Genomic DNA, 10,764 nt, shown 5'->3' with positions numbered 1-10,764 from the left:
CGGAGAGGAAGAAGGGAATGGTGATGACATCAGGCTCTTTTCCCAATACTTGGATTGCTCGCTCTCTGCCTGAGTGAATCATAGAGGCAAGAGCATCTATTTCTGATAAAAGACAGGGAGTGCCGCCCACGGGGGTATGCAGCCACTATAAGGGTCCGTGCCTTTGGTATAACACTGCAACCATGGTGGGGGAGGTGTTGAAGATCAGCAGCTGGAGAGGCAGGGAGGGATCATATCTGGCGATCTCTCTCTCATAGGGCCTGATTAACCTGTCTGAGGGCTTCAGAGGCACTGGGTGTCAGATGCCTGCAGGATTCCTATCACCTTTGAGCAGATTAAAGAGGGATTGGAGAGTGCTTGTGGGCAGTGATAGCCAGGGGCGCAGCCAATTAAGGTTACCTAAGAAACTTTGTAGGGAAGACAATGTGAGAATGTGCGGGGAAAGGAAAAAACAGGTTTCAGGAGATGTATATTGGTCAGAGTGATCTCTGTACCCAGGAATTGGATGGGTGGGATAAGCTGAACTTTATCTGGAGCAACCTTAATGCCTTCAGCTGCGAGGGCAGGGGTAAGTCTGTCACGGCAGGAGATAGAATGGGTATGAGGTCCCTCCCGTATAAGAATGTCGTCCATAAAATGGTAAATACTGGCATATTACAAGGTCTGTGGGACAGTAGATGTGCTCCAGAGCAAGTTTCTCTTGGATCAGCTCTTTAAGAGCAGACAATTTCTTCTTAGGTGGAGCCCACTGCTTGACCCAGACTGGGTCATTGGAGATCCATTCGAGGCAGGAATAATATAACTATTAGAGGCTAAAAGGATTGGGGGTGACTCCTCTATATGCAGGAGAAGGACAGATTTCATGGCCTCCAGGCAAATAGTGTGGCTATTAGCCATGTTTTGGGGCAGGACCACCCACTCAAATTGGTCCACCAGCCCAGAGTTATTGAGCACTGAGACAGAGAAAGCAAAGCATTTGCAGTCACGGGGGTGTAGAGGTATGGAGAAGAAACCATCTTGAATGTCCATAGTGATGATAGGAATTCTAGTCGGGATGGCTGAAGCAAGAGGTAAGCCTCTCTGGGGAGGAGCCCCAGATGCAGGTCGTCTTACTGACCTCACAGAGGTCTTAAAGTAACTGCCATTTTCTGAATTTTTCCTAGATGGTAAATACTGGGATATTCCAAGGGCTATGAGAATGGTAGATGTGCTCCAGAGCAAGTTGCTCTTGGATCAGCTCTTTAAGAGTGGACAATTTCTTCCTAGGTGGAGGCCACTGCTTGACCCAGACTGGGTCATTGGAGATCCATTCGAGGCAGGGAGTTTTATAACTATTAGAGGCTAAAAGGATTGGGGGTGACAGCTGGATAAAGGGGGGCAAGGTATACCTTGGGTAATGAGGTCCTCACCAGTTGTCAAAATGCCATCGAGGGCCTCAAGGACATCTCTGCCCAAGAGATTAGTGGCTACATTGGCCACCAAGGGGCGAATGTGCCCTGTGGTACAATCCAGGTCCTCGCAGGTGAGAGCATCCCGAGTGATGAAAGCTTGGGAGGCCTGCCTACTCCCATTAGACAGGGTCCCAGAGCCAGTTCCCACTGGGGGGGCACCTCTTTCCATCTTAGGATGGTTATATCTGCACCAGTATCTATTAGGCACTTGAAGGATCTAGTTCCTATTTTGATTCTGCTGGTGGGATGGTAACCCTCTTCTATGTTGGTTACCCAGTAAGTCTTGGTATTAATTGCTGGCCCTCTTGGTGGTGGGACTGAGGGCTGCCCCTTACCTAGTTTAAAGGCAGTAGAAGTGTGCCATTTTTATGGTATTTGGAATGGCAGTCCCTTTTCCAGTGATAGCCCTTCTGACATCTCAGACATAGAAAGGGCAGGGCTTTAGGCCCCCCTTTTGGGCTGGGATTGGCACAATTCTTTCGCTAATGGTCTGAGCTCCCACACTGGAAACAACACTCTTTTCCTTTCTCTTCCCCTAATGCTACTGCAAAGGCCTGGGCCATGGTGGTAACCTGGTGGGAGGGGGAGCCTATGTCCTGTGTAGCCACAATCCATCAGTCTACATGCTCTTCCTTAAGACCCTGGCAAGCTTGACAAAAATCCAGTAACATCCCTTCCCATAGGAGGAGGTCCTGTGCATCTGGGTCAGGAATTTTGTGCTCAAGTGTGGACCAAACTTTAGTAATGAATTTTGTCAAAGATTCATCAGGTTCCTGCCTAAGGGAAGCCAGAGAGGAGGGAGCCACACCCTGAGGAGGATTAAGGTTTGGATGGAACAAACTCAGATTTGGTCAAAATAACCAGGAGGGAATCCAGCTCCAGCCTGCTGGAGGCCAGCCTCCCATCATCCCGTCCTGAATAGGGCCACAAAATCCCAACTGGGCCGAGTTTGTCTGTTTCTTTTGGCTTGCTGGAGACATTCCTCTTGAAAAAACGCTTCCCATTGTAAAAAACAGGGGGCCCAGAAGTGTGGCTTGGGTCACATATTGCCAATCTTGGGGGGGTGTTCAGATTTTGGGCTAGGTCCTGAAGGATGAAGCAGGTCCGGGGGCATGGACTCCATCTTCTTTTATAGATTGTTAGAGTTCTATAAGATCTCCAGGGCTGTAGGGTACCAGTGGAGAGGTGTCTGGCAGTTAGGAGTCACATTAACAGGCATAGTTAGAATGGGATCACCATGAAAGTTCTGATCATGGAGGCAGCACAGGTGCTCCATGTCAGAAGGTGGAGCAGCTGGCAATGATGGCGGATCACAAGAGGGGGTGGAAGGCTCAGCATAAGGTGGCAGGGGAGGATACTTTGATTTGGATGGAGGGGGGATCTATAGGGGTCTGAGGTGCCTTGCAGGCCTCAGCGAGACAAGCGATCTGATCTTTAAGTTATTGCCATCTCTATGGATGGTGGGTTGTGATCCTCCTCATCAGAGTCTGATTCAACCTTTCCACTATTCGGGGAGGGCTTAGTGTCTGGGGCAGGGGACTTTGATTCAGCAGGGTTGGTGAATTGGCGGAGAGGTGCGACAATGGCCATAAAATGTAAAAGGAGTTCAAGAATTCCCTCTGTCTCCTCCTTGTGAGCTATGTAAGCTACCCGGACCCAGGTGTCCAACTCATAGATGTTATCTATGGATAGCCAGGGGGTTACTCGGATGACAACATCCCAGAAAGAAAAGGCTTGTTTTCTAGAGAGCTTAATAGGGCCAGTTTCTAGGAGGGTGTGGAGGCACCTAAGTTGGGGGTCCCATTGGCTGGTGGGGAGATTGCCCATGATAGACAGAAAGAGAGGCACTTTGGGGCAGGCCAACATTCCTAGTCAGAGACTAGGGGATTTGCACAATCCCTAGACACAAGCCTGACCTCTGAATTTAAGAGGAGGGGTGAGGAGGGGTCCAACACCCTATGGGTAGTCGGGGGCAGGACAGAGGAGACGTGACCTTCAAATCACACCAGGGAGTGCCCTGGCCAGAGATTGTCAATTATCATGTCTCGTATCACGTCTCTTGTGATGGTTCCTTTACCTCGGAAGTAAAAGGGATAGAAAATAAAGGATCTGTGGCACCTTGACAGACTGGGGCCACTAAGGGCTCAGGAGCCACTGGGGACTCAGGATCCTGTAATCCCAAGTTCGGACCTTGGGGATACTCAACTAGTAACCATAAGGCCTCTTCTGCCATAGTGAAATGTTTCCTCCAGGTGCCCCACATTCAGGTGCCAGATGTCAGGTTCCTCAGGGGAATGAGCCAGCCTGGCTCCCATGTCACTGTCTGTTTTGTTGGCCACCAGAGCATAGATGAAGAGCAGGGAATCTCAGGCCACAAATGGCCGGGGTGAGCTCATTGAGCGGTCTTCCAGCATACCATGGTGGTGGACGGTACAACAAACCACCTCAGAGAACTATGTCAGTGGACGGAACGCTTTATTGTCTTAGTTACAAGTTTATAAAGGGGTAGCTGTGCAAGGGAAGTAGCCAAACTGGCCAATGAGACCAGTATCTCCTTATAAGGAAAAATAGAACAAGGCAATGAGAAGGTATAGATGGTGATGCAGGAATGGAGAAATAGAAATTTAAAGAAGGCAAAGCCCACCAGAAGGAGGAAGGGTGAAGTGATACGGTTGAGACTGACAGGAAGGTTGGAATTCCCCGCATACTCCTGCTCATCGCTCTCAACCACAGTGGCTGGCATGCCAAGGGGAGACTGATATATGAGCTTCCGGGGGAGGGGGGTCAACCATCCATGTTCAAACACACATTAGATCCACACATTGAAACAACTGTTAATTTCCACAATCACAAACTCTAAATACCTTACTTAGACACAAGTCAATCCATACAACAGTGATCAATAAATTGAAAAGTGCCAAGAGAGGGACCTCATAACAAACTATATACAATGGTTAAACCAAAAAAAAAAAAAAACATTGGTAAAATGAACCAGGATAAAACCCCAGCTAAAAGCCCCCCAAAGGTAGAAGCACATAAGAATGAGGTCAGCATCCAAACACTAATTGAGGAACTCATCACAGGAGTGAGGAAAGAGTTTGAAAGTAAAGTCATGAGAAATGGGGAAACAACAAATGAGAATCTGAAAGAAAATATTAACTATCTGGAAGTAATTAGGTGAAACCTGAAATAGCTGAACTAAGAGCACAACTAGTTGAACAAGGTTAATACAGTATCAGAACAGGGAAACAAAATAGCTGAGCTACAGAAAACAACAGAGGGGAGAGAGAATAGAAAAAGTGAGGCAGAAAACAGAATTAGCAAGATTGAGGATGAATTAGAGAAAACTAAGAGAAGAGATCTCAAAAAAAGATTAAGAGATACTGAAAACAACAACAGACATATGGGATAACTTCAAAATAAATAATATACGTATTATAGGCCTACCAGGGGAAGAAAGAGAGGGAGGAAAGAAAGCATTCTATAGTACATAATAGATGAAAACTACACCATAAAGTATCTAAAAAAATAGTTTCTTCTTAGACCAAGATACCCTCTTTACCTACTTCCCATTACACGTCCCTCAGTCACTCCAAAGCTAACCTTGTCAGACAAAGTGTAAGGGCTTGACCTGAGGAACACCATCTTGGCCCCCCAGTGACCCTTCCAGTGTTGGTTAGTTCCAAAAAAGTTCATGCATCACTAGAGTTCCAGTACACTTATGAAATACTCTTCAGAAAGAAGTAGTTGGAGATTTCTCTGATAAGAAGGTGTGGGGGTCAAAAGGGCGAGTTCTAAAATTAGAATGCTAAAATTAACTGCACATATAAGCTTCTTTACCCTGCTTGCTTGCGACAGTTGTGATCTTTGCCTATATAACCAGCTGTGTTACAAGGGTTGCTTGCTCTCCTCCATTGCTGTGAGACAGCACCTGGCTGGGAAATAAAGACTCATAATTAGACCTTGGTCTTGAGTTGTCTTCCTTGCCTGTACCCCACAACAAAAGTAAGGACTACAAAAGCTGAATAAGGGCAAGAGACTGGCACACTGTAATGATGTCTAAGTACTGCTCGCTAACCGATTGCGCCACTGGAGTTCCTGAATGATAACTCTTTAGTCATTGTCAGGCCATCCCATCACCTGAGGCCCTAGTCAGGGAGTCCTGGGATTCCCACCCTGACATGATGGGCCAGGACCTCTAACAGATCCCTCTTGCCACTGTCACTGGTTATCTCCATATAGGACCCCTTTGTGGGTCCCTATAGGACCTTGCCCTCAATGTGGATCAACAATTGTAGGGAATGTTCCATTCTCTGAAGGGAAGTTGGATTACATACTCTACCTATCACCCAATGAAGATGGGTCCTGAAATTAGTGTAGCCTTGAATGTTCCTAGCCATGACTACAGAATGTGAGCTCAGACCTTACAGGATGCAGAGGTTATATAGGCTCTTGTGCTGAATATGGACCCCAGATCAAATCTATGGGGTTTACAGTTAACAATATTTATATACTTTCTCCATATCTAGGAGCTACTTTCTTCCCTAATCCAGCTTTCTAGTCCTTTTTCTAACTATGACACCATCTCCCTAGACAATAAGTTGGGTCCACCTACATACTAGATTGATCAGAAAACATAAACCAACCATATTTAGTCTACAGGAATACCACTTAACAAGACAAGCACAGAGTCAAAGTTAAAGGATAGAAAACTACCATACAAGCCAATGGACCACAAAAAAAGGGGGAGCAGGAACAGCTATTCTCATATCTGACATGATAGACCTTAAAATAAAATTTTAAAAGATAGGGATGGACATTACTTAGTCAGAGGATCAGTCAATCAAGAGAACTTTACAATTATTAACATCTATGCACCCAATGAAAGGCCATCTAAATACATAAAACATCTACTGAAAGAGTTACAGCAATATATTAACAGCAACACAGTAATAGTAGGGGACTTCAACACCCCACTCTCTCAGCTTGATGGATCATCCAGGCAGAAAATCAATATAGAAATGAGGGAGCTTGGAATAGGGCACCAAAGTCAAAACCCTGGAATGAGGGTGAGGGTGGATGTTTGGCTTCCCAGGCTGGGGGGTTGGGGGTGGTGGTGGTGGTGGTGGTTGGGATGGGACACAGTCTTTTGGTGGTGGGAATGGTGTTTATGTACACTCCTATTAATTTGTAGTCATATAAATAACTACTTAATTAATATGAGAGGGGAAAATTGACTGTATGTCTCAAACTTTTTAAAGCACATACCGAGTCTTTTTAATACATAGGCTGAGTCTTTGATATGTTGACTCTCTCAAAAGCCTAGACCAGGGCAAACAGAAGCAACTGTGGCACAGCTATATACAAATAATGTTAAAGGACATAAATTATAGTGATGTTGTGTATGATACAGCAAATCCTAACAAAGGGATTTTTCAAAGTTAACCCAATTGCCAAATAATGTGATAACTATCTATCGTCTTCTTAACCCTAAGATAGCAGGAACCTCCCACTTCCCCAATAGAGCCTATATTTCCCCCAGTCCTGGAACCTCTAGGGTAGGGCTCACTTTCCTGCATGCTTCTCTCTATTCATACCAAATGATACTGCATCCGCTGATCCCAACCTAATCAACGCAATGAGTACCACCTCAGCATACTTCACTTCAGACTGTGTCCAGAGATGTCAGGCATGGAATGTCAACCCTTCACCCTCATTACCCGGGTGAGACCTTTCCTTTCATAGTATTCTCTAACTCCATTCCAGGTGGTTCAATTCCTAACAAAGTCCCCAAACCTAGGTATAGACCAGGTCTCGTGAGATAGAGCATATGTCCACATGTATCCATAAATTAGGGCAAAATATATACCTGAGAGCAAAAGTACACAATAGTCTGCAGTGAGTCAGTATAAAGTTCCTAATGAAATAGTATCTAATTAGACTTAGATACCCTCCTCACCTACTTCCTGTTACAGTTATCTCACTCACTCCAAAGCTAACCTTATAAAAGCAAAGACTGCAAAAGCTGAATAAGGACAAGAGACTGGCATACTTTAATGATGACTCTTTAGTCACTATCAGGTCACTCCATCAGCTGGGGCCCTATTTGGAGAGTCCTGAGATTCCCGAAGAGACATGATGGGCCTAGACCTCAAATAAATCCCTCTCAACTTGTTACTGGTCATCTCTATCAGGAACAACAAAATAGACCCCTTTGTGGGTGCCCCATAGGACCTTTCCCTCAACTTGGATCAACAACGGTAGACAATGTTCCATCCTCTGAAGGGAGGTTGGACAACACACTCTATGCTACACCTGAGGAAGATGGGTCCTGATATTAGGGCAGCTTGAAATGTTCCTACTCATGACCACAGAATGTGAGCTCAGATCTACAGGGATGCAGTGGTCACATAGTCTCCTAAGCTGAATATGGGCCCCAGACCAAATAAAATAGATGGGGTTTACAGTCAACAATATTTATACACCTTTCCCATAGTAGGGAGCTACTCTGTTCCCTAATGCAACTTTCTGTTCCTTTTCCAGCCATGACATCATCTCCCCAGACAATAATTTGGATTCACCTGTATATAAGATTTTAGGCTCAGGGAAAAAAAAAACAACTAGTATAGCCACAGGCCCTTTGGAATATAACTAAAATATGCCTACTAGTTATCTACAAAATGGAGTACCCCACAACTCTTCATCTGCACTGTTCCAGCCTTTAAGTTCATGACTGATCAACAATTTGTTTGGCCTTAGACAAACAACCCCACCAAGGTGTCCTGGAGCTCCCATTCCCGATTCCCCAGAGCCCCACCCTACTAGGGAAAAAGAGAGACAGGCTGCGAGTATGGATCGACCTGTCAGTGCCCATGTTCAGCAGGGAAGCAATTACAGAAACCAGACCTTCCACCTTCTGCACCCCATAATGACCCTGGGTCCATACTCCCAGAGGAATAAAGAATAGAGAAGCTATCAGCGGAGGGGATGGGATATGGAGTTCTGGTGATGGGAATTGTGTGAAGTTGTACCCCTGTTATCCTATGGTCTTTGTTAGTGTTTTCTTTTTATAAATAAAAGTTAAAATTAAAAAAATGCAATAATGGCAGACCAGGCAGTGTCATAGTGACTAAAGCTTGGGGATTGAAAGCAAGAGATGCTGAGTTCCATCCTTGGCATTGCATATGCCAGATTAATGCTCTGGTTCATGTTTTCTATCTTTTTCTTTCTCTGTTCTCCCCACCTCTCTTCTCTGCATCTCTCATATTAATAAATAATTTTGTAAAAAATGCAATAATGGTGGGGCTATCAGTTGGCTCACCTGGTAGAGCAAACACATTATGGCTCACCTGGTAGAGCAAACACATTATCATGTACATGGATCCAGGTTTGAACACCAGATCTTCACATGGGAACACCTGCAGGGGGGGTTGATATGTGGTTTGTCAAATTATGTGTGCTGCTGTCACTCCCTCTCTCTGCCTCTCACCCTCTAAAAGAAAAAATAGCTGCTGGGAATGATGGAGTCATGCGGACACCAAGCACTAGCAATAACCCAGGTGGGGAGGAGAGGGGGAAAGGAAGAAAAAGGGAAGGAGGAGGAGTGGTTCTGTATTTCTTACCCACCATTGTGCTCCCATGAATGAGTGAAGGAACTATGGTTCACTTCATTCTATTTCCATCTTTAGAAAGACTGTCTCCTGTATATTCATCTCCCTCTGATGGCAGGCAAAACACTCACATTGTAGGAAGACAGTGTTTCGTATTTATGAGCACCACAACATTTTTACTTGTTGGTATGATAATCCAACCCCATATTTTATTTATATATTTTAATTATATTATTTATTTATTTATATGGTGGGTAGAGATAGAAATAAATTGAGAGGGGAGGAGGAGGTAGAGAGGAAAAGAGACACCTGCAGCACTGCTCGTGAAGCTTTCCCCCTGCAGGTGGGGACCAGGGGCTTGAACCTGGGTCCTTGTGCACTGTAATGTGAGTGCTTAACATTACATGGCTCTGACATCTCTGAGAGACTTCTCTTCCTCTATAGTCAGCCACATTCCTTTAATACAAATGAATCCTACAGACATGGGGGAGCTGAAAATACCATTCCTGGATAGGATGTCCCTTTCTAAAAACACATTATTCTATGAAAGTCCTCTTTCATAAGATTCAGACTTTTTACAGAGCACTTAAGCTTTGCTAGCTTATAAATGGAAGTTATTTCCTTAAGAATGTGTGCAAAAATAGGAGCCCAGTGGTGGTTCACCCAGTGGAGTTCAAGCCCCCAGTCCCTACCTACAGAGGGGAACTTTCACAAGCAGTGAAGCAGTACTGCAAATCTCTCTCTCCCCCTCTCTCCTCCTCTCTCCCCCTCTCTCTCCCTCTCCTTCTCCCTCTCCCTCTCTCCCTCTGTCTCCCCATTGCCTCTCAATTTCTGTCCTATCCAAGATAGAAGTTGTTTCTGGACAACTTGCTAACTAGGTGGCTTAGAAAACTGACTTTACTACCCAAATTTTCATACACAAGCAAAATTATGTAAAATATTACAGAGTGAATATGAGCGAGAACCCTCAACTTTTTTGTACAGCGCCTACTAGTGTCTTGCCATAGCAGGCACCTGCTGAACATGTATTGACTTTTGAGAGGTCAAGGTGGATCCAGAGTTTGGTATGATTGTGCCTTATTCTAGTCTAAAATATTTACTTTAGGACCAGGAATACAGCACAATCATTATGCAAATGATTTTCTTGCCTGAGGCTTTGAGGTCCCAGGTTCAACCCCTGGGAGGGAAAGGGGGGATTTTTATTTTAATAATAATTTTAATAGTTTATCATATATTCAAAAGATGTTATTCCACCCTCACCAAAGCATCAGTATCCCTCCAACAAAGTCCATTGGACCACCTCCCTTTCAAATCCCCTCCTCCACTCCTCACAATAAACCTTTGTTAACCTCAGTTCTGCTATCTCAGACTATAGTCTTATTTGGGTTTTGCATATTTTCCTGGCTTTATTAGTTTCCTCCCAGTGGGTGAGTTCATTGTATATTTTCACTTTATATAAGTTCGTTTAGTACTTCTTGTAAGTCTGTTTATTGGTAATGAATTACTTCAGCTGTTGTTTGTCTAAAAATCTCTTCATTGTTGCTTTAAACTTTACTGATAACCTGGCAGGATAAAGTATTCTTGGGTAGAAATATTTTCCACTCAGTACTAAAAAATACATCCTGCCAGTCCTTGCTGGCCTTTAGAGTTTCTTTCTTTCTTTTTAAAATATTTGTTAATTCCATTTTGTTGCCCTTGTTGTT

The sequence above is a fragment of the Erinaceus europaeus genome, chromosome 16 (assembly GCF_950295315.1).
Source record: "Erinaceus europaeus chromosome 16, mEriEur2.1, whole genome shotgun sequence".
NCBI lineage: Eukaryota > Metazoa > Chordata > Mammalia > Eulipotyphla > Erinaceidae > Erinaceus > Erinaceus europaeus.
This window is presented reverse-complemented; position numbering follows the sequence as displayed.